The 26,459-nt window shown below is 48.7% G+C and overlaps 2 long non-coding RNA genes across 2 annotated transcripts; one reads left to right on the top strand and one right to left on the bottom strand.

Annotated features, from left to right (window-relative positions):
* Positions 1 to 5,748: 5,748 nt before the first annotated feature.
* LOC145530264 (uncharacterized) lies at positions 5,749 to 13,448 on the bottom strand. Its single transcript, XR_014071619.1, has 5 exons — positions 13,298 to 13,448; positions 12,227 to 12,379; positions 12,054 to 12,143; positions 11,733 to 11,965; positions 5,749 to 8,219 (listed from the first exon to the last, which is right to left on the bottom strand). It is a non-coding gene; the product is annotated as an uncharacterized LOC145530264 (long non-coding RNA).
* On the top strand, positions 12,247 to 25,856 carry LOC145530265 (uncharacterized). The gene is made up of 3 exons (XR_014071620.1): positions 12,247 to 12,418; positions 14,827 to 14,886; positions 23,438 to 25,856. It is a non-coding gene; the product is annotated as an uncharacterized LOC145530265 (long non-coding RNA).
* Positions 25,857 to 26,459: the final 603 nt, after the last annotated feature.

Genomic DNA, 26,459 nt, shown 5'->3' with positions numbered 1-26,459 from the left:
CTAATTAAAAGTACATAATTCACTGTGTAGTAAATAGCCAGGAGGGCAGTATTTAAAACCTACTTATAGATTCAGATTAGTGGCGGGAATAAATAGGACAATCAGGAGAAAACTGTTAAACTAAGATTCTCATCCCCCTAACACACGAGTCTGACTTTTCTAGAAAACAAGTATCTCTGAGCTTGATTTTTCTCCCTTTGATCTCAAAATAAACACCAACCTGCATACTTCTTGGTCATGCACTGTTGATTCATTAAAGAGCCGTACACTGATTTCCTATAAATGCTTAACTCATAATGATTATGGGCAAAGTCAAGAAACATAATTTAAAGGGAAATTTTGCAATAAAATTAGCCTGAAAACTAAGTGTAATTACTGTATCGGTGTTTCCACTATTTGGACCTTTTCCCATTGGAATTTATAAATAATGTTCTTAGTGAATGTACAATTTACATGCTTCTCAGAACAAAGAACAAGGAGGAGACGGTAGCTCTATCCCAGAGCAGGAAATTAATATGCAGGCCTTGAGGTTTCTGTTATAGCTATTCATTCACAAAGCAGTCTATAGACCATGAGGCCCTGGTGGACCATCCTACCAAAGATCTGTACCAAAATCTCTATTAGTCAGGGTTCCCCAGAGTAACAGAACCAATAGGGAATGTATTTATATAATCATACACGTGTGTGTGTGTGTGTGTACACATATATATGGTTTATTTTGAGGAATTGGCAATTTCTTATAATAAATTTCTCCACACTATGGAAGCTGAGAAGTTCACAGATCTGAGGTCAGCAAGTTGGAGGCCTGGGAGAACTGATGGTGTACATTCCAGTCCAAAGGCAGAAGAGCGATGCCTCAGTTAGGAGATGGGAGAGTGAATTCTCCCTTCCTCAGCCTTTTCTTTTTCTGTTCGGGCCTTCAGTGGGTTGGATGGAAATCCAATAGCTTTCTCAAAGTGTGTTCACAGAATTTTAGTTCCTTGGAATAGAAATTGTTAATAGAGGCAATTTGGCATAAAAGGGTTCCAATGTCAAATAAGTTTGGAAAAGCGAAACAGTTAAACAGATTTCCTCTCTGCCATCCTTCTCAAAGCCTTTTTAATATGTCCATGCACTTTGTGATTATCTAAGAAGAGGTGATACTTTGTAAAGCTTTCCAGACTTACTTAACACAGTATCTTGTTTGGCATTAGCACCTCTCGAAATCCTGGTAACAAAGTACTACAGAACGGAAACTATGTTTTATCTGATTTTGTACCCCAGCCTCTAGCTCAGTGCCTGCCAGACAGAAGAGACCAGATAAATGTTTGAGGTTCTATTCAATAAAATGGTGAATGATGGATGAAAGGGTAGTAGAGATATGGCCAAGCAATGAACAAATTTTACACAGGACTAGCCTGAGACTATGGCAAGGACTTCTTAGCCCACTCCTAGAGGGCCAGAAAATCTGAAAAAGATTTTAAGGATGTTGGAGTCAGAGCCTAAGCTCTCACCATTATGGAAGAGGCCACAGGGAGGACAAGGTGAATCTGCTCCTTCTTGGTGAAGCAGATGCCTCCTATGTCCTGCCCATATCCTCTGTTCCTCCCAACTGCAGGCATCTGCATTTCTGTCTGAGGTTTTCTTTTGCTGCAAGAGCCAGGGTTGCTGTCCATTCAGCAGGCCCTGGGAACAGCTCTCATCAATGATCAGCTGGAGTTTGGTGTATCAATACCCCAGCTCCCCACCCCACAGATGGGTTAACTCAGCCTTGTGTGTTTCACCACTCACAGCTCAGTGGGTAAAGAATCCACCTGCAATGCAGGAGACACAGGAAACATGGGTTCAATCCCTGGGTCAGTAAGATCCCCTGGAGAAGGAAATGGCTACCCACTCCAGTATTCTTGCCTGAAAGATCCCACGGACAGAGGAGCCTGGCGGGCTACAGTCCAAAGGGTTGCAAAGAGTCGGACACGACTGAGCAACTAAGCAAGCAGCACAGAGTGCTCCACAGTAGCAACTTGATAGCGCACTGGCTGGTCCTGCCTCTGCTCACTTCCCCACCCTCCCATCCCTGCGAGGGCCCCAGGAATCCCCTCTCACTTGCATTACCTCCTTCTGGTCCTTGGCTCATGTTCTGTTTCTGGGGGACCCCTAAAATGACAGCACTCACCTTTCCATGGATTCTTTCCTGTCTTGACTCCTCCTCAATTATAGGACCCTGGGACCCCTGGAAATCCCCCCTAAACTAGTTCTCAAAGGGGACCCTCCTGTCGGCTCACAGCCCCACCGACCAGCTGTAGCCATCCCTCTGCATACCCCAGTCATGCGTTCAGCTGGTATGAAGGGGAGACTTGGGAACGCATCCCGTCCTGGGCCAAAGGGGGTACTGCGGCCACAAAGGTGAGAGAGACAGACTTGGAGCCAGCCTTCAGGGCACTCTGTGCTTTTACAGAAGACAAGCACAAATCACATTACCATACAAATCACCACACAGCGATAATCCTCAGGGAGTGCTGAAAAGCAGAACCATGGGGTGCCTGTGGAGGAGAATAACAAGAGGGCCCACTCCAGTCGTGGGTGTGAGGGAGGCTTCTGTTGAGACACAGAGGGTGTGCAGGCCCTGGGCAGGTGTGGGGGTGGTGTGAGGTGAGGAAGCCAGGTCGGGCAGAGGGAACAGCTAGGCAAAGGCCCCGGGGAGAGAAGCACGCTCCTTTCAATGCCAGTTGTCTGACTGGTGGGCCTCTCAGGGTTCCCGAAGCCATCAGTGCCGTCCAGGGGGCAGCAGCGAGGCAGGGCTGGCAGAGCCCCCCTACTAACTCTGTGCCAGACTCTGCCCTCTGGCGCCCCGTGGCGGCTCAGGGATGTCTCCCCTGCAGACTGAGGAGACCACCAGTCCCTCTCTCTCTGCATGAGAATTGCACTCCCCAGGTCCCTTGGAAATGGACTTGCTTTGGCCAATAAAATGTGAGCAGAAGTGATCAAGTTCACTTCCCAGAGGAGGTCTCTATGAGCCGAGGCACAACTGCTCTGCTCTTTCCCCTCTGCCATGGCAACCGAGAGTGTTCCAGATGGGTCTAGAGGACTGTGACACGTCAGCTGACCCTCAGTAATCGCGTAGCATAAGCAAGAAATAAACCTTTGTTGCTTTAAGCGACTGAGATGTGAGGGTTCCTGCTGTGGCACAGTCCAGCCAACCCTGACAAACAGACCTGTGAAAGCTGCCCCGGGGAAGACACTCAGAGCACACACGGGCAGGGCAGCACAGTGGTTACCGCGCCACCCCCGAGACCGGCCGGCTTGTGTTTGAATCCTGGCTCTGCCGCCTTCTCACTGAGAGACACAGGGCTAGCTGCTCAAGCTCTCTATGTTTCTGCATCTATAAAATAGTAATAATTGCATTTACTACATATTCTTCAGAGAATTATGGAAAAATATTATCCAAAGGAAACCTTGCTGGCATCAAGCAAAGTCAAATGTCTCCAAGGAGGGGCAGCAGCATCAACATGTTCAGCTCTTTTATTTCTTGTTCGATAGAGGCCGGGGTACTGAGAAAAGGTAGCTCAGCTGGTAAAGAATCCGCTTGCAGTGCAGGAGACCCTGGTTCGATTTCCAGGTCAGGAAGTTCCCCTGGAGTAGGAAAGGCTACCCACTTCAGTATTCTTGGGCTTCCCTGGTGGCTCAGACTGTAAAGAATCTGCCTGCAGTGTGGGAGACCCAGGTTCAATCCCTGGGTTTGGAAGATCCCCTGGAGGAGGGCATAGCAACCCACTCCAGTATTCTTGCCTAGAGAATCCCATGGACAGTGGAGGCTGGTGGGCTACAGTCCATGGGGTCGCAAAGCGTTGGACAAGACTGAGCGACTAAGCACAGCACACAGCTGTAATGAACACAGTGATGCAGATGAAGTGGCAAGTGATAGCTGATGCTCAGTTTTTGTCCTGGGTGAAAGTGAAAGCGAAGGTCGTTCAGTCGTGTCCGACTCTTTGTGACCGCATGGACTATACAGTCCATGGAATTCCCTAGGCCAGGATACTGGAGTGGGTAGCCTTTCCCTTCTCCAGGGGATCTTCCCAACCCAGGGATTGAACCCAAGTCTCCCGCATTGCAGCGGATTCTTTACTAGCTGAGCCACCAGGGAAGCCCTCTGTACTGGGGGCCATGGGTAATGTGGGTGCCATGGGGGGAGCAGAGCATGGAAGAGGGCATCCCCCATTCAAAGGGGTGGCTGGGACCCCACAAGAATGCAGGGGCAGTGATGCTAGATTTTCAGGTGTTTTTGTTTTAATAGGAGATTTGGCTTTTAAAATGTGAACTCATTTAAAACATTGTGCAGGGCCAACCCATCATATGAGAAAGTTGTAGTCTGTGGTTTGCATCTCCTGTTCTCAAGACCCTGCTCTTGCATGGGGCAGATGTTCAGATTTTTGGATCACTAAATGTTTGAGTGCTTGTTTAAATGGCTTTTCCAGAACCTAGGTAACACCTTCCCAAAGATCCACTTAGGCCTCCACCTCCTGCAGACATAAAATCACTCCCATTTTTGAAACAGCAATATTTTCAGGGTCCACCACTGTGTCCAGGTCACCCAGATTGTGGTCTCTGTCTCAGTCTGAGTTCAAACCAATATGAGTGATGTGGCTGCAAAGACTTGGTAGTCTTTGGGGAAAGCAGCGCATCCGGGCTCCTGGCCTCAACAGGGGGTCTGAACTGGAAAGGGGGGGTCACTGCAAGCCAGCCCGGCAGTCCCCACCAGCTCCACAAACCTCGCAGGGCCAATACTTGGAAGGCGCAGGTGTCTGAGGCCACTTTGACGAAGCGGTCCCCACTGCAGCCCAGGAGCTATGCTGCCTGTCATCCGCGCGGGATGGGAATGTGGATGGGAATTGGGAATGTGTCCACGTCCCTCCCCCATCGGCAGCCAGCCAACAGCAGGTGGGCTCGGGTTCGGGTGCAGGGGTGGGGGCCTTCCCACTGCTTCCCTGCCCTGCCAATGATGGAGAATGGTTAGAGAGTTTAGGAAGCTACCTCCTCCCCTTCTTGCCTGTTACCCTTGGCCTGGGGTGACCATAATTTCACATCAGTAAAGCAGCGGGATCCTTCAAGCTGTTACCAGTGACTTCTGAGGTGACACCAGGCAGATCACTGAAAATTTTTTTTGATGATTCAGTCTCTTATCTGTACCGTAGGTGTAATAATAGCATCTTCAGAGATTCATGTGTCACATAATTCATTAGCATTTCTAAAACTCGGTAAGCTTCTTAGGGGGAGAGATGGCTTACCCCACCCTCCACACTGCACCACTCTATATGACCCTGATCCCCCTACGTGAATGTCTCCATTTTCTGGTAGCAGAATGGGAGAAATGCTTTTGAAAATCGTGCTTTAAAATACTTCACGATGATGCATTAATACTTCACATGACTGTCAGGGTTTCTCACTGCAATTTATCTTTCCATGTGGGTTTCTCCAAACAGAGCTGGCAGATTTTTTTGCTCCCCAGTCCAACCTCCATTCCAATTTCAGCCTTTGTCTGGTTTCTTGCATGTGGTCTAAACACATAACCTCATGAACATGGGAACGAATTGGTTTTTAATCATGTAGAAGGAGAGCAGAGGTTCTTCACTGGGTAAAGAAATGTGGAGATCCTAACGTTCTGGAAGAACAAAAAACCTTTCTAGAGACTTTTTTTTTTCCAGAGTCATCTTCATTAATATTAAAAGACTTTTGCTGCCACTTTAAGAGATGAAGCTTTGTAACACGTCTGTAACTAGTGCAGAACAAATTAATTTATTGCAGGTGGGTTCCTAACAGCGGCCAGGGGAAGCTCTTGGTTACATGTCCACCCTTCCAGCTGGTACACTGGGACTGACTCTTTCTCCAGTGGGAATCTGAAGGCAAGGCAAGGGCTCATGAGCCCCAAGAAGAAAGGAGCAAGGTATTCTCCCATCTCCTCCAGGCACCCACAGAAGCAAAATACACAGGCATTAGGCATAAGATGAGATCTGGCTATTCTATATTCTTTCATTACTCTCCAAAAATTCTTGGCCCTACATTTACAAGAGTGGGGACAGTGGGGGGAGGGGCATGGGAGTTAGGCATGGGGTCCATCCACATGTGCTTACCAGCCCCTGGTGACCAAGAGTACAGAGGCAGGCCTCAGCCAGCAGGGGTCAAGAGGCCATCCAACTCTGGGCAATCATCTTTCATTAGATCATGGTAACCAGCCACTGGGGCTCCCCACTGACTAATGAAAACACGATTGTCCAGTGGCCAACCCAGCTCTGGTCGGTCAGATGTCCCCTCTGATTGGTTGGTGCCTGTGCCTTCCGGGTTATTCAATATTTTCATGGCAATGGGCAAAGAGGACGCTAACAGGTCCCAGTCATCCATGTGCATGAACTCATTCATCTTCATACAGTTTCCCTCTGTAGGAACTGTTAATATGACCCATTTCACAGGTGAGGAAACTGAGGCTCCATTTACAACATTTGAGATCAGTCAACCAGCTAGAGAGGGAGGATTCTCCTCTGGGAGGCACGGTTCCAGGCTGACTCGCTCATCTTTGTGTTCCCTGGCACAGAGGGGGCGCTCAGTAAACAGTTCCCAGGTGAATGAACAAAAGAGTAGATGGCTGAATGATTGTCCAAGGGCCCACACTACTCCATTTCATGGTGATGCCTTCCCAGGGAATAAGGGCCCTTTTGATTTCTCATATTTTGCCTCCTCTTCCAACCCCTGATAATTGAGCAGCCCAGAACAAAGCAGGCTGGCAGGAGAGCCAAGCTCACATAGCACCCTGCCCTTGGCTAAGAAAGATATGCCTCCTTCCCCACCATGGCCTCCATTCAAGCCCTCTTCACCCCTGAGGTTCCAGTCACCCTGCCACAAAGGGTGTGGCATCTGTCCTCACTGGCTGGGTGTCCTTGACCAAGTCTCTGAGTCTCCACTTCCTCATCTGTAAAATGGGACAAATAATACAGCCTACTGTGCAGACTGGATGAGCCCAGGTTTCCGTGGGGTTTAGCATGGTGATCCCTTCACAACAACAGAGCAATTGCAGGAAATGTCTCACAGAACGTCTGTAGGGGGTTCTCTGTGTTAGTCTACTTTTGAGTTTTTGGAAGTTGTACACTATTTTTTAAATAAAGGGGCTCATACAAGTACCTCAAGGATGCATTAGGACTTGTTTCTAAGGGAAAATGAGGTGGACACCCCCAAGGGCTTCAGCATGTCTGGAAGGGATGGAGAGGGTGGTGCATGGAGTCCAGCAGGAAAGCCAATGTTTCCTCCCTGAGCCCAAGAAGTTTATCAAGTTCTCCGCAAACAGAAGTCCTGCCTTGAGGTTCCAAGCTGAGTCCACTAAACCAACAATGAAAGCCCCATTGTTGGGAATCCAGAAAAGCCAAGACTGTGATAATGAGAATGTCCTCATTCATCTCTTATCCCGCCTGGATTCATAATGCGTTCTTTCATCCCCACCCACTTACCCAAGCCACGGCTCTCAGACCCCTCCTCTCAGTGAGGACCCAGGACCCACTGCCATCACCTCCTGCAGCCATGACTTTCTCCTTGGTTCTTTTCTTTTTGACCCCAAATATTTAATCCATTTCTGGGCTCTGTCCCATCTCTGCTGGCCCGGATGGCCATTCAAAGTCACTTGACAGGACTTGCAGGAGGGCTCTGGGCTAGCGCTTAGTGCTGTTCATTCTTTTCAAGGTGGTGATAGGATTGAAGTTGGCCCTGTGACTTGCCTTGTGACACAGGGTTAGCTATGTAACTTGTTTTTGCCGATAAAACATGAGTGAAGATGAAGTGTGTCACTTCCAGGCAGGAGCTTTAAGAGCCAGCAAACCACGAGCCAAGCTCTTCCCCTCGGTCAAGCAGTGGGCAGCATCAGCTACAGCTCCTCTGTTGACCTGTGTCCTGGAGTAAGGCTGACTGATGCAGGGCGGAGCCCCCAGATGCCAACAATGCGGATGAGCATGATTGGGAGATAAATCCTTTTTCTTTTGTGTCCCTGAGGTTTGGGGACTGTTTGTTACCAAGGCGAGACCTGTCCCAAACTGACTGATGCAGACAAGATTTTGAGAGTGGACAGGCTATTGGAAGAAGAGCAGAGATCACGGCTAATGGCTGACGACTGAGCTTCCCCTCCAGGAGCTTGTGAGACAGTAGCAAAGGTGGAGAGCAGAGAAGCACAGCCTCACGGGAGGGCCTCTTCAACAGCTGTTACCACCCTGGTGGAAAGACGTCAGAGAAGGCAGTGTGGACATGAGACTGAACGTGGCCAGGCTGTGAGACAGGATGGCTTCATTTCATCTTACCTCCACCAGCCAAGGTCACCATTCCCTCCCTGCCCTTGGGGTTCGCTCCCAGACTCACATCAGTCCCCACCCACCCCCACCACCATGTAGGAACTTGGCTAGTCCTTTAAGATCCCAGATCATGATTGAAACTGTGTTAGCCACTCACTCTTTGTGAACCCATGGACTGCAGCCCACTAGGCTCCTCTGTCCACGGAATTCTCCAGGCAAGAACGCTGGAGAGGGTTGCCATTCCCTTCTCCAGTGGATCTTCCTGACCCAGGGATTTAACCCAGGTCTCCTGCATTGCAGGCAGATTCTTTACCTTCTGAACCACCAGGGAAGCCTGGTTGAAACTAGTATTAACATTCATTGCACTATTTATCCAAGAGTTAATCCATTCCCCTTTCTACCAGTGCCTTCCACCTCTCGTGTGGTAATGAATATATAAATTTTCAAATGCTTTTGGTCTGTATTTTTATAAACTCACATAAAGAAAGATGCTGAAATTCTAATTGTACAACTTAGCAAATTATCAGCTGACCAAGACCCCTATAATTATCACTCAGTTACCATGCCCTCCACCAGGGGATCTTTTCGATCCAGGGATCCAACCCACGGATTCTTTACCTGCTGAGCCACCTGGGAACCCCTGGTAAGTTCTTGCAGGATGCCACATTGTAACTTCCAGCTGAGGCCCAGAGGCCCATGGAGGCTGCATTCCTCAGTAATGAGCACAAAACCAGTCACATGACTCTCAAAACCAGTATCCACTTGAGAGTCTAGCAGGATTGAGATGTTGGATATTAGAGAAGATCTGTAAAGAGGGTCTCTGTGGAGGAGACTGAGCTGACAGTACCCCCACCCCCACCCAAGAAGTGGGAAGTGGAGCTGCTTCTTCCTTCCTTCCATCAAAAGAGATAGGCTTCCAAGAGACCACGTGGAGTGCTTGATATGAGTCCTTTGCCATAAAGGGGACCCAGTGGACTGACTGCTCAGGAAATCTTGAGGACAAGAATTCAAACTCCGGTTGGACTGTTTAATTAACGATCCATCCTTGGAAAAACTACCTAGACAAAGGATTAAGTTCAGCACAGTGCCTGGCGCACACAGGATGGTCTCTGTCCACCATAGTGGTCTTTGTAATTATTCTTGCCCTTGGACGTGAGGCTTGGTAAAGGGGCAAACCCCTCCCGGAGAAGGCTTCACTGCTTCATGACTGCTTATTGGATAATTTAGGGCTGGGTCTTGGTTCTTGAACTTCCCTGGTGGCTCAGACGGTAAAGTGTCTGCCTGCAATGTGGGAGACCCAGGTTCGATCATTGGGTCGGGAAGATCCCCTGGAGAAGGAAATGGGAACCCACTCTAGTACTCTTGCTTGGAAAATTCCATGGATGGAGGAGACTGGTAGGCCACAGTCCATGGGGTTGCAAAGAGTCAGACACGACTGAGCGACTTCACTCTCACTCTCTGTTGGTTCTTGGAGAGCTGTTATTACAAGCATAGCAGAGGCACTCTGTGAGATCTGAAGGGAACAGATCTAAACATCTCTTCCACAACCCATTTCTGCCTCTAAACATCCTCCCCCACCATCTTTGTAAGTTCCATCATTCACCTTCCTTTGGGTATTACCCTAAAAGGTGCTCTTGACCATAGAGGACACAGCACACTGACCTATGGACGGGTTAGTGCCTTGGCCTGCTCTGGGCTATGGATACCTGCCGTTTTCTTTCAGGCCGCCTGACACCTTACCTCCTTCCTTCCCACGGTGGGGGTGCCCAACCACGGGAACCTCAGTCGACAGAGCACATGCAGGGCTGTGCTGGAGGGAGATTCACCAGCCCACCAGAGCCGAGATTCCTAAATTCTCAGGAGCCTTTTGAGCTGGGTATTAAGTGGTTGTCAGATAAAAATCAGTCATGGTGGGAATTTTGACTCCAGGAAGTCAGCAAGTTGCCACAGGTCAGTTTTTCCCACTGGAGAAGAGATTGTTAAAAGTTTACCAACCCATCGCTAGGCACTACGCGCATCACCAAGGCTGAGCCAATTGATCCCATCTGAGGCTCTGAATCTGGAGAAAGTTATCTGAGATGAAGGGACAAAACATAACCCACCTCCTGCAGCAACCTCTAGCCATAGCAGGAGTATCTACTTGGGGGGTGGCCTTGCCCGGGGAGCCCTGGCGTGACCTAGTCCAGGTCTTCCTTCTGCCTGATTTCCTTTGTTTCTGCCCAGCTTCCAAGCCTCTTTCCCCTGCCTTCCCATCAATTCCAAGAGTTTTCCTTTCCTGCTAAGTGAACCAGAGTCAGTTCCTCCCAAGTGGTCTGTCAGGAATAGACAGCTAATCACCTATACACAGAGGTCCCCAACGGAGGAGAAGCAACTTTCATTTATGTAGTACCTACTGTGTGCCAAGCTGCAGCTATCTAACAACTAAACATGCCATTAATTCTTCTGTGGATTGTTTCACTGTCATGAATTCATACCAATCTATTGATAAATATTCAAACCCCACAATGGGTAAAGTGCTGTGCAAGAAACTACGGGATGTACTGACAAAGTTGAACAATCTGTAACACCCTTCCGGAATTTACGGTTTAGCTAGTGACATTGGTATGTGCTCACGAGGCTGAATATCTGTCTGGACACAAGTTCTCACTTGTAAGGAGTATGGGGAGCTGTAACTTCCAATTTTGGGGATCAGGGGAGGCTTTCTGGAGAAAGTGGGATTTGAGCAGAGCCTCCACCATGGTCACCTGTGTGTGTGTGTGTGTGTGTGTGTGTGTGTGAAGAATGTTATTTCCTTTATCCATTTCTTTTTTTCCAAAAGTAAAATAGTTTTCTACTGGAAAATCCCATACATTCATTTCCAGAAAGGGTTCAGCAACATACAGAGAACATAACCTGTGAAGAGAGCCACCTGCAGCCCCACCAGCCCCAGGCGACCACACGGAGCAGTGGCACCAGCGCCCTTCGGCCCAGCTGCGCAACCCTGCCCTGCATGCTGTTGTGCAACCAGCTGTTTTCACTCAACAATATGTCATGGACGTTTTTCCATGCCAATTATTCTCAATCTACATCATATTTAAGTGGCTGGAGAGTATTCCCTTATACGGATGTACTCTAATTTAATCAAATCCCCACTGATAAACATTCAGTGTTGCGGGCAAGGGCAGGGAGTCAGGAGCCCCACAGTCCAAGCATACATCTTGGCTCTGCCACTGCCCAGTTGGCTGTTCGTGAGCAGAAAACCAACCTCTGACTGCACGTTCCCTTTCTATAAAATAGGGGTATTAAGAATACCCACTGCAGAGAAATGTCAGGAGTAGGTATTTGTCAAACTCTGTAACAGTTTCCAGCACATAGTAAATGCTCAGTTAAAACCAACTGCTGTTGCCATCATATAGTGCAGTTGTGACCATCATCTGAACGCATGTTCCCCATTACCTGTGCTTAATCGCTCAGTCGTGTCTGACTCTTTGCAACTCCACGGACTGTAGCCTGCCAGGTTCCTCTGTCCATGGGGATTCTCCAGAGGACCAGAGTGGGTTGCCATGCCTTCCTCCAGGGGATCGTTCCAATCCAAGGATCGAACCCAGGTCTCTTTCATTGTAGGAGGAGTCTTTACCGGCTGAGCCACCAAGGAAGCCCCTCCTCGCCATTACCTACTTAGGATAAAACTTAGAAAGTGAAACTGAAAGTCACTCATCCTGTCGGACTCTTCCATGGAATTCTTCAGGCCAGAACACTGGAGTGGGTAGCAGTTACCTTCTCCAGGGAATTTTCCCAACCCAGGGATCGAATCTCGGTCTCCCGCACTGCAGCCGGATTCTTTACTAGCTGAACTACCCCCATTACCTACTTAGAATAAAACTTATAAGAGGAATGAAACAGTTAAACGGTAAACATATTTAAAATCCTAATAAATATCACCCAACTGCCCTCCAGAAACGTCCCCAGCGTCGCGGGGCAGGAGACCCGGTGTTGGCAGGAAGCAGTGAGAGGCAGTCCCCGCCTCTTGGCCTGGAGCACTGTCACCCTCACTAGTCACCAGCAAACCAGCCGGTGAGGTCTCCAGCCTTCTGGGTGGCATTCTGGAATATAAAGCAAGAGGAAAATTAACAGCAAGTCAGGTCAGACTCCCTTTGATTTCTAGAAGCAAAACTAGAGTTGAGGCCATATTCAAAAATATAGGTCAAATCTTGGTTTCTGTGGTTACCAAATACTGTCAGCCACCAGTGACTCCCTCCCTCGGGGGAGATGCCAGGGTTCCGAGCCCTGGCAGCCGGACCCGACTCCCCTCGGTCTGCGCCCGCCGCCGGCGCAGGGGCCCGCCCGCTCCGTGCGCCGCGGGCCGGGGGTCGGCGGGGAGCGCGGCGGGGGCGGGCCCGGGGGTCGGCGGGGAGCGCGGCGGGGGCGGGCCCGGGGGTCGGCGGGGAGCGCGGCGGGGGCGGGCCCCGGGGGTCGGCGGGGGCGGGCCCCGGGGTCGGCGGGGAGCGCGGCGGGGGCGGGCCCGGGGGTCGGCGGGGAGCGCGGCGGGGGCGGGCCCCGGGGTCCGCGGGGAGCGCGGCGGGGGCGGGCCCGGGGGTCGGCGGAGAGCGCGGCGGGGGCGGGCCCCGGGGTCCGCGGGGAGCGCGGCGGGGGCGGGCCCGGGGGTCGGCGGGGAGCGCGGCGGGGGCGGGCCCGGGGGTCGGCGGGGAGCGCGCCGGGGGCGGGCCCGGGGGTCGGCGGGGAGCGCGCCGGGGGCGGGCCCGGGGCGCCTGCCCTCCGCCGCTTGGGGTGCCCCCTTCTCCCCGCCCGGCTCCGCGCGCCCGCGGGTCCGGGGCCGAGCCCGCTCGGGGAGGAGGGGCCGCCGCCGCGGGAACAATGCGGCCGGTGTTCGGCGGCCCCCCGGCCCCGTCCCCGGACCCGCCCCTCCACGCCCCTCGGCCCCGCCGCCGCGGGCCCGGCGCAGAGGGAAGAGCCCCCTTATTTGGTCTTGGAAAGAAAGGGGAAAGGTTATCCCCAGATGCCTGCAGCGTTGGGTCATCGGCCCGCGGTCCTGGGCCCGCGCCCGGGAGCAGTGCCCGGTCCCGCCGGGAGGTGGCGGCGCCGCGCCGCGCCTGGCCACCCGGTAAACAAACCCGCGGCTCCCGGTGCCCCGGCCCGCGGCCTTTTGTGTGCGCCTCGGGGTCGGGGCGGGGAGAGGAGGGAGGGGGCGGTGACGGGGGGAGGGAGTGACCGGGAGGGAAGGGGTGACGGGGGAGGGGCTGCCGGGGGGGGCGGTGACCGGGAGGGGGGGCGGTGACGGGGGGATGACCAGGAGGGAGGGGTGCCGGGGGGAGGGGCTGCCGGAGGGAGGGGGTGACCGAGAGGGGGGGCGGTGACGGGGCGGTGACCGGGAGGGAGGGGGTAACCGGGAGGGAGGGGTGCCGGGGAGAGGGGCTGCCGGGGGGAGGGGGTGACCGGGAGGGAGGAGGTGACGGGGGAGGGGCTGCCGGGGGGGCTGCCGGGGGGCGGTGACCGGGAGGGGGGCCGGCGACCGGGGGGCCGGCTAGACAAGGAGACAAAGCCCCTGTCTGCGGCGACCGTCAAGCCCTCAGTGCCGGGGAGCCGGCCGCGGTCGCAGGGTGTGACTTTGCGGTGCGGACTCCACGCGAGTGCACAGGGGGCGCGGGCTTCAGGCTCGCGGGCGGCCGGGCCGTGGGGAGGCCGCCTGCTGCGGGGACCTTAGTGAGGCGCCTGGCGGGGCTGGAGGGCCCCTCTCTACCGCCCCACCTCAGTCCCCCCCGGCCGCCCCTCAGGTGAGCTGTGCGCGCGGAGCCGGCCACCGCCTTCTCTTGGCCGCTGTGTGTTAGTCCCTCACTGGTGCCCGACCCTTTGCGACCCCGCGGGCTGTGGCCCGCCAGGCTCCTCTGTCCATGGGATTCTCCTCACAAGAACACTGCAGTGGGTGGCCATTCTCTTCGCCACAGGAACTTCCCGACCCAGGGATCGAACCCGGGTCTCCTGCGTCACAGGCAGATGCTTTGCGGTTTGAGCGGGGCGGAAGCCGAGGCCCGTAAGCGCTGGGCAGAGCAAACCGGCCCGCGCTGACCCTCGTTGCTGACCCTCACGCCACACCCGCAAGCCGGGACTCATCTCGCCGCTGTACACGTGGTTCTGAGAGGCGGGGGTCAGGGCACAGCAGATGGCACAGCCGGAATTGGAACCCTTGTCCTCGCACTCCAGAGCCAGAGCCGCCCCACGGTGAAGGGCGTTTCAGCTCTCCAGAAAGAAACGGGAAGTGTTCGTCGCTCGGTCGTGACCGACTCTTTGGGACCCCATGGACTGTAGTACCCCGGGCTCCTCTGTTCATAGGGATTCTCCAGGCAGGAATACCGGAGGGCGTAGCCTTTCCCCTCTCTGGGGGATCTTCCCAACCCAGGGATCGAACCCGGGTCTCCTGCATTGCGGGCAGATTCTTTGCCTCGTTCCAAATAAAGCTCCTGTAATATGTATCATTCTCCAGAGTTCTGTAAAAAGAACCAAAAGATTAACATGATTTGAATTTCTTCAGCAGAACAAAGCAAAAGTCATCACCGTGCGTAGGTGACTCTGGCGGGTGAACCTGCACGCCCAGGTGGGTAGCAGATCCGAGGCGGGGTTGGGCGGGGTGGAGCTGGAGCTTCTGCTTTTACTGCTTTGGGGGCGCTGTATCTCAGGGAGACTCTGAGGTAGCATCCCGTGAGGTACCTGCTACTCCAAAGAGGGCTCTAAAGAGGGGCCGGCCAGCGGGGAAGCTGTGCTAACTTTTATTTTCTATTTTAGGCAAGTTGCAGGCAGCCCTTTTGTTTGGCTGAGGTCCCACAGGCTCCGCTCCTCTGCCCATTGTTCCATCTGCCTCCTGAGGATGGGAGTGGGGGGTGTGCCAATAATTTTCACTTAGGAGACCTGCTTCATGTTTCCTCATCTGGAAAGAAATTAATTTTTCAAGCCACACAATTATAGGCAACTTTTTAAAGAGTTTCAAGAATGACAGTTTCATACTTAGATTAACCAGTGCCAGGTTTTCTTTTAAAAAAACAAAATTTGTGTGAACAAAGTTGAATCCAAGAAATGTGGTTTTTCTCTATCTCTCTCATGAAATAGTAAAAAAAAAAAAAAGCTGCTTCTACCAGTTTTGGGGGGCTTCCAGGTTTCCAAGAATTTACTTAGCTTGCTACATAGTATATTTCTGTGGAAAAATTATAGCAAGAATATCTTGCAGATCATTGCTTTCCAGTCATTGTTTTATTGGCTCCCAGATTCCACGAGAACCAGCACTGTCTGGGTTTGCCCTGACATTCCAGAGTCCAGGTCCCCATCTGGGTAGCCAGAGTCCTTCTCAGGGTGAAGAACATGGCAGCCATGGCTGTTGCCTTGTCCTTCCCAGAAATGCTGGCAAACCAGAGTGTGGTGTCCTCTGAGCCCTGGCTCTGCACCTCACTCTGCACTTCACGCTCTCCAACATCTTGATTTGGTTCCATTTGGTTGCCTGATTTCTGCTCCCTGCCTATGCCTTGTGGCAGGTGGAGCCCACCTCCCTGTCATCTCAGGAGTTGCCCTGTTTGGAGGGGCAATGGCATCCAGCCACCCAGAGTGGACTTGGGGGACAGAGCTATGCAGGTTTGACTATGCTCCTTAACTCCTGCACTTCAGCTGTGTGAGGGTTTAATGATTCTTCATATGTAGGACTTGGGGAGCAGAGCAGGGCACACATCCCAGGATCATGGGAGGGTCAAATGAAATGATGTCTATAAAACCCTTAGCCAGGGCCTGGCACCCGAAAAAGGCTCAGTAGATGTTTGGTGAGTAGTATAATCAGCTACCTCTTTCTGAGAGTAAGCTGTCTGCTACAAACTATACTAAGGCTCTCTACATATGCACTTGAATCCCATGGAGAACCTAAGATGTAGATAAAATTACTGCATGTTCGGGTGGCTTTAGTAGATTTCCCAGTCACACAGCTAGTATGTGGCAGGGCCAGGATCTATTTGACTGCGAAGTGTGTGCCCTTTTGATTATGGACAACCTAGGGAGAAGGAAAACATCATCAATGGTTTTTCAGTGGACGGCAGCCACTGTTGGGTCTCTTGATTGCCCTCTACCTAAATTCCTGAAGCCTCTTGGGGCCCTTGTAAGCCCAGGCTAGAGATGGGTCTACGAACTGATCAGAATTCTCTGTTTTTGCAAAAGACCGAAACCCAACCCAAACTAGTTTAAGTGAAATAGAGATATAATTGGCTTATGAAACTGATAATGGAAAGGTTCGGCTTCAGGCATGGCTCGATCCAGGTGTTCAATAATATTATCTGGACTTGGCCTTCTCAATATCTCAGTTCTAGTTTCTTTCCATGATGGCTTTATTCTCATGTTGGCTCTCTCACTGACTCTTTTTGGCCCTCATCAGTCAGGCCTAAGTAAACTTGGGTTCTTAAAAAAAAAAAATCATGGTTCTGTTTATTAAAAGAGGTTAGGGATGTTGACAGGATGGAACAATCGATGTCCACTCCACCCTACCTATGTAGCACCATCAATCAGAAAGATGATAGAGAAAAAATGTTAATAGTGAACATTTCTGATGTAAAGGACACTCATAAGTCAAACAGACAAGGGAAGGGTGATTAGAACCGTTTCCAGTTAACACAGAGGACCCAAGCACACACAGGATCCTCCAGTTTCAAGTCAGGCTAGCTGATTCTAAAAGATAGTGTAAAACCTTAATGTCACAGAGACTTGTGTTGGGAGATCTTTAGAAATCCTCAGTGTCCTACTGCAGTAAAATGCTTTAAAAATAAAACATATAATAATATAAATATAGTACATAATAAAATGCTGTTATAATACAAATATATACAGATATATGTAAAAGTTTATATGTGTACATACGTACTTTTATAATCATATATAACTTAATGTAAAAATGCAGTAAAGTCCTACTGAACTAGCTTCCCTAAAGACGCTTGCAGACCCTTAATGAGAGTCACCAGACACACAACTATAAATAAAACATTACAATCCACAGGGTGGATGCCGGGCTGTTGACTAGGTTGGTCACAAGCTGCGTGATGATTTGTCCCTTGCACCAATCTGATGTAATTCAAACTGGTGCCTGAGCAAATGGGCAAATTATTAGATGTCACGGACCTTTGGTCACTTCTCAAACTGTCAGACTTGATTATGTTCACTGGATAAGTCCAATGTGCTGCTTTCCTGCCACTGAATGTGTCCTGATCCACGGGCAAGGCTGCAGAGGCCCATACGTTCTGGCCTGAGGGTGCTTCTGGGCACCCAGGGACAGGAATGGAAAGTGGGGAGGCTTCCCACCTTCTGCCTGGGTGGGGGGAGTTTCCTGCCCCCCATGCTCCCCTTCTGGGCCTTGTCGCCACTCCCCCTCCTGCACTGTCCCCATCACTGGGGTACAGACTCTGGACCCCATCCAGAGGAGCAAAATTCCCCTCTATGTCAATCAGGGTGTGGGTTGGTCCAGGGTACTTTAGTGTCATATCCACCACAAGGGCAGGGAGCAGGTAAAACCCACCTGAACAGAAAGTCTCTCCAGAAAGCCCATTGTCTCTCCTGGTTCTCTGGCTGCAAACATTATTAGCTTCATTTTTTTTCACAGAGCGAACTGGGGCTTCAAGAGGTTCTTCTGTTACTTGCCCTAAATCACACACAGAGAAAGAAAATGAGACCAGATTTAGTCCCGGCCCAAGTAATCTGTGCATTCCCTTATCAGGTCATTATTGGGCACTTCCTAGGTGCCAGGCTTCCCAGGTGGCTCAGTGGTAAAGAATCTGCCTGCCAATGCATACATCTATTACATCTAACCCTGGGTTAGATCCCTGGATTGGGAAGATCCCCTGGAGCAGGAAATGGCAACCCACTGCAGTATTCTTGCCTGGAGAATCCCATGGACAGAGGAGCCTGGTGGTCCATAAGGTTGCAAAGAGTCAAATGTGACTGAGCAACTGGGCATGCACACAGGTGCCAGGTGGGGTGCCGGGGCTTGTGAATGCCTTGAGGAGCAGAACAGGCTACCTCAGTGAGTCTAGGATCTACTAGGAGACGAACTTCCTAGAGCCATCGTAAAGCATGTTATGTATTAAATTATGTGCAGCGCTGTGAAGGTGGGGTACCCGAGGTGTGATGCCTGCCATGGGAGATCTGTCTTTACCTGGGCTCTCCTACCAGCTGACCCTGGGACTGAGTTTGGGTGTGAGTGGTTTATCTGGAGGTGAACATCTAGAGGGAGTGGGACAGGACAGAAAACCAGTGAAGGACACATCCGTGGGACCTGGCTGCCTGTGGGTAGCTGAGCTCAGTGTGCCTGGGCATGCTCTGAGAGACAGGGTAGAGCTCCAGCACCCTAGGACTGAGTGTTCATCACCAGCTCCTGTGCCTCACTGATGAAGGGCATTCGTAGGGGTGTTGACTCCCCAGCACTTCCAGCTTGCGTGGGGAGCCAGCTGAATCTTAAGGCAGCCAGAGGTGATCTTCAGGCAGGCGGAAGTAGGCGCTGCACAGTGGGAGCTCTCAACCCATAGGGACCCTTTCTCCAAAGCCCTGGGACCCCACTTGGTGGCACTGACAGCATCTGCTGTGCTAACCCACTACCTGAGTTAAGGGCAAAGAGGTGGGGCAGAGGGAACAGAGCATGCAAAGGTGCAGAGGCTGCAGAAAGCCTGGGCTCTGAGAACGAGGAGGAGGTCAGAGTGCTGACTGGTGCAGTGCTCTGGGAGGATGAAGGAGCTGGGTGGCCAAGAGCTGCCTGGACCCTGGGAGGCTTTCAGGAGGTGGGCGGCTCGCATTTTTAGGAGTCCCTGGCTGAAGTGTGGAGTGTGATGTGGAGAGGTTCAGAGTCACAAGACAAGATTGGGTAGAAGGTTCTTGCCTGGAGTGGGCGGCCAGGTGAGAGAAGGTGCTAGCTGGGCCTGATGAGGTGGTGTTTGAGGCAGCAGGGATTAAAGTCAGTGGGACCCCTGCTCTCTGCCTCCCTACCCCATATCCCCCCACACCTCCACCAAGGACAGAATGATGAGACCCTTGCTGGACCTGCTGCTGTTGCCCTCCCAGCCCAAGAGGAGGTGGAAACATACAAAGAACATGAGGAAGAAACAAGGGCTTTTGTTTTTAAGAGGCTGCGAATCAGGGCTCCTGGGAGCGAATGCCAGATGGGAACGCTGGCCATCTTCAGCAAGAAGGACGGTCACTGGGATGCTCTCCGAGCCCCGCAGGCGGGGGGGACAGGTTTGAGAACTGGACTGGGACCCTGAGGGCTCCAGGCAGCAGGAATCCCCTGTTCTTTCATCCCTCAAGCCCTCACTGAGTGCCTCCGATGCGCCACGCATGGTGTGAGCGCTGTGGATAGTGCTCCTAAACGTGACGAGTGAGGAGGGCTCGTGAAAGCAGTTGAGGAGGGCACAGGGATGTGTCGAGCGTGGGTTCCATTTAAGACGGGGGGACAGGGAAGTCCTTTCCAGTGGAGCCCTCGGAGGAAACCCTGAGTGAAGCCGGGGAGGAGGCAGGCAGCCTGGTGGAAGAGCGTCCCAGCAGACGGGCAGAGGCTGGGGGAGGGTGTCTCTTGCTGGCCTACCGGTGGGGACGGTGGACTCTGAGTGAAACAGCAAGCCTCCGGCAAGGATTCGAAGAGGGGGCTGACGCAGTCTGGTTTACTCACTGGAAGGGTCACTCTGACTTCTGTGTGGAGGATGGATCAGAGAGGCCCCAGGAAAATGCCCCGGTAAGAGGTTACTGTAGGGGTCCCAGCAACGGGTTAGGGGGGTGAGGGAGCCATTACCGCAGGAAGTCAGAAGCGACCAGACTCGAGACTCTCTTTGGAGGCTGAGCTGACAGTACTAGCGGGATTCGTGTTTGGAGGGAAAGAGAGGCGTCAAGAACCACACCTAGGTTTTTGGCCAAATGAGATGCCATTTACTGAGATGGGGAGGTCTTGGAACAGCTGGGGAATCGAGAGTTGTGAGTATAGGTGTTGGTGTTGTGATAAGACACAGCAGACCTTTGGAAGGATCCCTGGGGTTAGATATTTACCCCAGCTATCCCACATCTTTGTGTTCTGTCCTCAAGATCCAGAGTCCTAGATCCCATTTGCTTGTTCTCTAGCTATCTCAGGCTGGACAGAGAGGTCCAGCTTTGGGGCATTGGTGGCCCCCTCCCAGAGGAAGACCACCCAGGGGATATCCTAGAAGAGAGTTGGTGCTATTAAGAATGGGGTGGGATGTTGCACAACCAAAATGAGGGCGAGTTCGCTCTAAAAAGATGAGTCTGAGGGTAAGGGCAGGATCTGCCAGCCTTTGGAAGGGCAGTCTGTGTTTTGACTGAGCACTCCCATCAGGAAAATATTTCGAGGCTGCACCTCCAATATCTACGTGTCTGTGCTCATTCATTCCAACACATATCATGTTCTACCATAATAATCATAACTATGCCTGCAATAATAGACTTTTAAAAGGATGAGCAACAGATGGAATAAACCTGTTTAATTTTCATTTTATTAACAAAACTAAAAATCTTTTATCAAAATATTAGATTAATTGTTAATATTTCAAAGCAATGTGATTGAAAATATTTCATAATTTGTTTTATTGGTTTCCTACTGTGTAATGTGAAAGTCTGGTTCTAAATTTAGTTTACTTGTATGTCCTGAGCTGTGCTTAGTCACTCAGTCATGTCCGACTCTTTGTGATCCCATGGACTGTAGCCTGCCAGGCTCCTCTGTCCATGGGGATTCTCCAGGCAAAAGTACTGAAGTGGGTTGTCATGCCCTCCTCCAGGGGATCTTCCCAACCCAGGGATCTAACCCAGGTCTCCCGCGCTGCAGGTGAATTCTTTACCGTCTGAGCCACCTATACTTGGTTTTAATAATGGTTGAGTTATACAAGACAATTTTAAAAGATGCCTAATTCCAAGCCACAGAAAAACAGCACTGGTCACAGTCAGCGGTTAGCGAATCATGATTTCCATTTTCGGCCCCACCCGTCAGTTTGCTCAAAAATTTTAAGTGAAATGTATTAGTAATTCTTCTCTGATGTTAATCAGTTGTTCTTGAAACAGAATTGGAAGGTATCACATCTTTATATTGTTTTAATTGTGATGGAATACACAAAACCTAAAATTCACCACCTTAACCACTTTCAAGTATACAGTGCAGTAACATTAAGTACATTTACATGCTTTGCAACCAATCTCCCGAATTTTCCATCCTGCAAAACTGAAATTCTATGCCTGTTAAATGATAATGCAGTTTTATATTTGAATAATTCAGCACAAAACCCAATTAAATATTTCATTTGAAAAATAAACATTTTGTTTCTAGATTTTAAAATACATACCTAGATGAATTTATTGTGACCACAGATATAATTTCTTGTAACAATCACAACATGTTGAAAATATTTTAAAACATCTATTTCAAAATGATCTCCTTGTAGCATGTTTCCTTCAAAAAGCAGTTAATTTCTAATTCATTGTTCCAAGTGGCACCTTTCCTTGAAGATACAGATGTAATCCATTTCTTTCTTCAATTTTACCTGCTATGTATCTATATTATTTAAAGCCACTTGTCATCCCAGAAAAGGTCAGAAAATCTGAAGTATTTTTTCTTTTGTTAAAAAAGACAACACCTGTTTCTTGAGGTCACCACCTGGCATTATACCTCTGTATAAAGATTTGACTACATTTAAGCTCCTTTTCATAAAATTAACCACGCTGATGACACCTTGAATCACTTTGTATACTTTTGCCTTTCACTTCTCTCATGCAACACTTTGCCTGTGGGTGATGCAATGAATGGTCTTCATTTGCAGTGCTAGCTCTGAAACCCGATCCTGGAACTTTTATTTTAAAATTACAATCAGTGTAACCATTTCTGATGTGGTTATATCTATACCATTTTCCCACAAAACATCATTTTTAATAAAGTCATAGTGCTATTGAGAGTATGTCTTCTCTGAAACATCTTACTTTTAATAGTTTCAAACAACTCAATTCTTTATGTTTTCATCGTTGAAACAGAATTTAGCAAATACCATGAACTGATACATGTAAAATTAACCACAGTACTTTCATCCAACTGTACAGCAAATGTCCCATATTGCATATTTTCAAATACTTGTACTTTCAAATCTTCAGCAATATGCTCTATGACTTTCAGCAGTGTTTGCTGACGAATGTATTTTAATTTGTCTTTATTTTTCTGTTTTGTTTCTGCTATTTCTATGTGAGAAGAACAAATATTCATAAATGGCATGTGAGTTTTGATCATTTGCACCAAAAATACCTCAGGAGACACTTCTAAACTATTACACCTAATGAAATAGTTTCAAGTTTGGATAGATTATTTTATTAAAGGTTGCCGCGAAAGTTGTAGAAGTGTATCTTTGTGTTCTAGATTTTGTATTTTTACGTCCACTGAAACACACAAGCCTTACTTGTACAGCAGAATGAAGTTTTACCTACATACCTACCAGTGTACCTGTGACCCAGATCAAGGTTCAGAACATCTTCTGAGCCTCAGAAAGCTCCACTGTTCTCCTTTCCTGTCAAAAAACCTGCAGAGGTAACTGTTGTTCTGACCTCTACTCTCACGGATTAGTTTTCCCTGAAAACTAATCATACCTCTTCTATGTCTGCCTCATAAAAAACTCAATGTTTTTTAGATAAATTCAGGTTGTTTCATGTATCAATACTTCATCCTTTGTCTTTGCTGCATTATATTATTCCTATGTACACATATATAAATAAATCACATTTGTTTAACCATTCTTCTGGTAGACATTTGGTTTCCAGTTGTGGGAAATTATAAATAACGTCGCTATAAAGGTTGTTGAATAAGTTTCACAGAGTAGGTATATGTTTAATTTTATTAGAAACTGCCAAACAACTTTCTTGTTTATACTCCCACTAGAGATGGATGAGTTCAGTTGCCCAAATCCCCACTAACACTTGAGCTTGGTCTTTTAAATTTTAATCATTCTAGTTGGTGTCTGTTGATATCACATTAAATTTTAACTTGCATTTCCCTGTTGAGTAATATGGGACATATACTTATTGATCATTTGTGTATCTTCTTTTGTGAAGTATTTGTTCACATGTTTTGCCCTTTTTAAAAAATGTCTGTCTTTTTCATACAGATGGCCTAGAGGCACATGAAAAGATGCTCAACATCACTTATTATCAGAGAAATACAGATCAAAACTACAATGAGGTATCATCTCGCACTGGTCAAAACAGCCACCATCAAAAAAATCTATAAACAATAAATACCAAAGAGGGTGCGGAGAAAAAGGGAACCTTCCTACACTGTTGGTGGGAATGTAAATTGGTACCACTACTGTGGAGCACAATAAACTGTGGAAAATTCTGAAAGAGATGGGAATACCAGACCATCTGACCTGTCTCTTGAGAAACCTGTATGCTGGTCAGGAAGCAAGAGTTAGAACCGGACATAGAACAACAGACTGGTTCCAAATAGGAAAAGGAGTACGTCAAGGCTGTATATTGTCACCCTGCTTATTTAACTTATATGCAGAGTACATCATGAGAAACGCTGGGCTGGAAGAAGCACAAGCTGGAATCAAGATTGCCGGGAGAAATATCAATAACCTCAGATATGCAGATGACACCACCCTTATGGCAGAAAGTGAAGAAGAACTAAAGAGCCTCTTGATGAAAGTGAAAGAGGAGAGGGAAAAAGTTGGCTTAAAGCTCAACGTTCAGAAAACTAAGATCATGGCATCTGGTCCCATCACTTCATGGGAAATAGATGGGGAAACAGTGGAAACAGTGTCAGACTTTATTTTTTGGGGCCCCAAAATCACTGCTGATGGTGATTGCAGCCATGAAATTAAAAGTCGCTTACTCCTTGGAAGGAAGGTTATGGCCAACCTAGATAGCATATTTAAAAGCAGAGACATTACTTTGCCAACAAAAGTCTGTCTAGTCAAGGCTATGGTTTTTCCAGTGGTCATGTATGGGTGTGAGAGTTGGACGGTGAAGAAAGCTGAGCGCTGCAGAATTGATGCTTTTGAACTGTGATGTTGGAGAAGACTCTTGAGAGTCCCTTGGACTGCAAGGAGATCCAATCAATCCATCCTAAAGGAGATCAATCCTGGGTGTTCATTGGAAGGACTGATGTTGAAGCTGAAACTCCAATACTTTGGCCACCTCATGCGAAGGGTTGACTCATTGGAAAAGACCCTAATGCTGGGTAGGATTGGGGGCAGGAGGAGAAGGGGATGACAGAGGATGAGATGGTTGGATGGCATCACCAACTCGATGGACATGGGTTTGGGTAGACTCCGGGAGTTGGTGATGGACAGAGAGGCCTGGCGTGCTGCGATTCATGGGGTCGCAAAGAGTCAGACACGACTGAGCGACTGAACTGAACTGAACTGTGGAGAAGAGTATGGAGGTTCCTTAAAAAACTAAAACTAGAGTTACCACATGATCCAGCAATCCCACTCCTGGGCATATACCCAGAGAAAACCATAACTCTAAAGGATACATGTACCCTAATTGTCACTGCAGCACTATTTATTGAATGCAAAATCCAGGACATGGAAGCATCCTAAATGTGTCCATCCATAGAGGAATGGATAAAGAAGATGTGGTGTGTGTGCGTGTGTGTGTATATATATATATATACTCATTTGCATCCAACTTTTTGCAAGCCAGGCTCCTCTGTCCACAGAATTTTTCAGGCATGAATACTGGAGTGGGTTTAGTATTTCCTCCTCCCCCATTTCCTCCTCCAGGGGATCTTTCTGACCCAGGGATCGAACCCGTGTCTCTTGCATCTCCTGCACTGGCAGGGAGATTCTTTAGCATGGAACCACCTGGGAATCCATATATATATATACACATGTATGTATATACATGTATGTATATGCATATATAAGTGAAATATACGTATATGAAATCATATGACATTTGTCTTTCTCTGTCTTACTTCACTCAGTATGACATGAGATTGTCATACTAAATGAAGTAAGATAGAGGCAAATGTCATATGTCACTTATATGTGGAACCTAAAAAATGGTACAAATGAATCTATTTACAAAACAGAAATGGAGTCACAGAAGTAGAAAACAAACTATGATTACCAAGGGGGAAAAGGGGGTGAGATAAATTGGGAGACTGGGATTGACATGAATACACTACTATATATAAAATAGATAATAAGAGCCTGCTGTATAGTGCAGAGAACTCTACTCAGTGCTGTGTATTAGTACTCAATTATTCTGTATCCGATAGAATAGAATCTAAAAAAGAGTATATATGTGTGTGTGTGAAACTGATTCACTTTACTATACAGCAGAAACTCATACAACACTGTAAATCAACTACAGTCCAGTAAAAATTTTTTTAAACAGAAATAGATTTTTTTATTATTGACATAGGAGTTCTTTATATATTTTGAGTCTATTTTTAGAATGTACTGCAAATATTTTATCTCACTCTACAGTTTGCCTCTGTATTTCCTTAATGGTGCCTTTTGATAAGCAGTTTTAAATTTTGATAAAATTCAATTTACTAAAGATTTAATTACATGGGTTGTCTTTTGTGACCTCTTTAAGAAATATATCCCATCTCTTGGTCATGAGGGTAGCCTTCTGTGTTTTCTGGTTTCGCACATTCCAGGTCTAGCTTCTGCATTAGGTCTAGGACCCCTCTGACCTTCATCTTTTGAGGCAGGGCTCAGGGTTCTTTCCCATCCCCTTAATGTGGATATTCAGCTGTTCCAGCACCATTTTCTGAAGAGTGCATGTAAGTTTCGAAGTGTCAAATGAATCACCGTGACTTCATCTCACCATTAGTCAGTGTCTCTAGGAGCGAGGCACACTTATGGTGATGTTTATCTTGAAGGACAGTGGTTATAAATCCCTGTTTAAAAGACTGTTCTTGGAAATTATAACATTATTTGAACATCTTCTCTGATCTCATTATCTCATCATTATTTTTAATGTACATTATGACTAAGAGATCATACTAAGGGTAGAAAAGAGATCAATTCTGCAAATTTCTTTAATTTGCTCATACTTGCATTATTATAATGTATGTCAAATATAGTGTATAGCATAACATTTTAGTATATTCCAGGAATCTTTTAAACCTGCTTATTCATTTTGCTAAAAATTCCCCAAATTGATTTG

Source organism: Giraffa tippelskirchi, chromosome 12, assembly GCF_054371585.1.
Source record: "Giraffa tippelskirchi isolate mGirTip1 chromosome 12, T2T-mGirTip1v1.2.pri, whole genome shotgun sequence".
NCBI classification, from domain to species: Eukaryota; Metazoa; Chordata; class Mammalia; order Artiodactyla; family Giraffidae; genus Giraffa; species Giraffa tippelskirchi.
Note: the sequence above shows the minus strand (reverse complement) of the source record. Positions and strands in the feature narration are given on the sequence as shown.